The sequence below is a fragment of the Coptis chinensis genome, chromosome 4, assembly GCF_015680905.1.
Source record: "Coptis chinensis isolate HL-2020 chromosome 4, ASM1568090v1, whole genome shotgun sequence".
Taxonomy (NCBI): Eukaryota; Viridiplantae; Streptophyta; class Magnoliopsida; order Ranunculales; family Ranunculaceae; genus Coptis; species Coptis chinensis.
In genome coordinates, this window is record NC_141459.1 from 39709657 (window position 1) to 39712163 (window position 2507).

The window sequence follows — 2507 nt, forward strand, 5'->3', positions numbered from 1 at the left end:
TGATAGAGTGAAATGGTTATGAGATACTAAGGTATGACACCTGAATAAATTACGTAACGAAAATCCTAAAACCTAGCTACCACAACTCATGTGATTTGGCCCTAGTGATTGGCGTATGTGATATGATTGGCCCTTCTAGCGTTTCAGTGAATCTGAATGGCCCTTTGGGCGAAAGTAATTTGATTGGCCCTTCTGGCGTTTTAGTAAATCTGAATGGCCCTTCTGGCGTAGCCGAATAATGGCTTGATTATTCCGTTCTCAAAATTTAGAACGAGACGCGCGATATTTTATGCTGAATAGTGGCTGTACTTACATAATGGTTTTCGTGTGAGGGCTACCTGGTGTGTGGCATCCCACTCAGGGTAGCTACGCATGAAGTGGTTCATTATGTGAGGGGAGGCATATGGATGTACATGTTCGGCGTTGGGTAGCGATTGTGGTAGCCAGGGAAACTAGGTAAAACATAGATACGACGTGATTTTAGGGACACGCAAAGAAAGCCTTAAATAATATAATTATGGTAATATGTTGGTTAATGATATATCTTTAAATATATGATTGTATTTGGTTTTGCATAAGGGTGGATCAAACTAATGACTTGTGCAGAGATGACCCACTCTGTAATTGAGCATGAAATACGGTAAGTATTGAATATGTTTTGCTGGTTATTAGTTTAGTTAGAACCTAAGGCGCCTCGGTAGAGGAACTAAATGCCTTTTTATTATGCGTATGGTTTGTTGTGTGGTTAGTGGGAAGTTAAGGCATCTCAGTGGAGGAACTAACTGCCTTACATGTGATATGTACATATCGATATGATTGTTTGTATTATTGGAAGTTAAGGCGCCTCAGTGGAGGAACTACCTGCTTTAATTATGGTACTTAAGGATGTTGTATTATTCGTTTGAGGTTAAAGCGCCTCGGTGGAGGAACTAACTGCCTTATTTATTGTGTAAATATATGTATAAGTATATGTTGTATTTTTAGGGCTACTCACACCAGCATTGTTTATAATGCTGACCCGATTTGCTTGTTTGCTTATCAGGTGTGTTCATTAAATGAACATAGTTGATAAGTCTTGACTGGTTTAGTGTTGAAGAAAGTTGGTTGTTGCTTGTTGTTTGCATTAGCGTCGCATTCAGGATATGTTTTGTTTTCCCTTAAGGTGTAATAGATTTTTGTTGAGACAAACGTAATTTGTATTTTCAGTTGTAATTATAATTAAAGAGTTGTTGAAAGGAGATTTGTAAGTTAATCAGATTTGTGAATTTTTGAAATGAAGAGGACTTTTGTTTATCTTAAATTTTTATTAGTTTTTAATTATCCGCGTATTTAAACTGATTATGGGTTTTGGGAGTTGAGAGTGCATCACCTCGAAAATCGAAGAGTCGGGAACAAATATTGTTTTTCCGAATTCTATCGAAATTCGGGGTGTGACAGCTTGTCAGACAACCGCACAACCACCCCAAAAGCCCGAAGGCTACTGAGAACAATCCTCTACAGCGAAGTGAACCCATCTGGATCACCAGCCATTAATCACGCTCTGGTCACCCGGTCCTGGTTCATCTACCAAGCTTTGGTCACTATCTCTTGATTTCTCAAGGAAACAGAGGTACTTTGATAAACGTAAAACGAATAGTTTACCTACAAAATGAACGATGAACTCAAAACGTAAGTAAACTAAAACTATTTACGTGTCTATATTTTATCAAAGTTTCTACTCTCAATTCTATCGAAATAGAGTGGAGTAACAAATTCGTTCCACTCCTAGTGCTCTAGCATGGAATTGTTTTCTAATCTAATTAGTCGGTCTTAAGCCTAATGAGAGCTTTACAAAGGGGAATTATACTACGATGCAATATGAAAAGCAATATGTTGAATGTCACTACGAAATATATGGAAATACTAATGTTCTTGAATCTAGATAAAGAATTAGAGGGGAATTGAATCCACCTCGAATCCAACTTAATCACCTAGAATAGACTGTTGTAATCCAATTCTTACGTTCTTACGGTAAGAATTGTTCGTTCTAATCCCTAATTAACATGGCATTTCTGCCAATTATAACTAGCATGTGAGGTCGTCCACCCATTCTCATGGCGAAACACGACCTTCTAGAATGGAATAGACTCTACAACGCTTCTACACTATACAACTAAGTTTTCATCAAAGCTTCATCAACCCCTCTAATGGAGGTTTTAGCCTTGATTCATCAAACCATCATTTCCCATTGAAATTGAATACAACATATTACAAAGATTCTAACTTTATGAAATTTAACTAAACAATAATCGAAATCTAATTAATAACTAAGAATTGAATGATAACAAGAATTGAAATTAGATCTAATAAATTGTAAATGACAAAAATCGAAATTGACAAGAATAACTATTTTATTTATCTAATCAATAAAGAACAATGATTTAAAGTTTTAATCTAAAACAGGGAATGAAATTCTAAAACTGAGATCTAAAACTAATTAATGGAGGCTACTAATCTAATTTCTAATC

General features: G+C 35.9%; 1 pseudogene; it reads right to left on the reverse strand.

The window, feature by feature from the left end:
- Positions 1-1435: 1435 nt before the first annotated feature.
- On the reverse strand, positions 1436-1637 carry LOC147503475 (small nucleolar RNA U3; annotated as a pseudogene).
- Between the last annotated feature and the right edge of the window lie 870 nt (positions 1638-2507).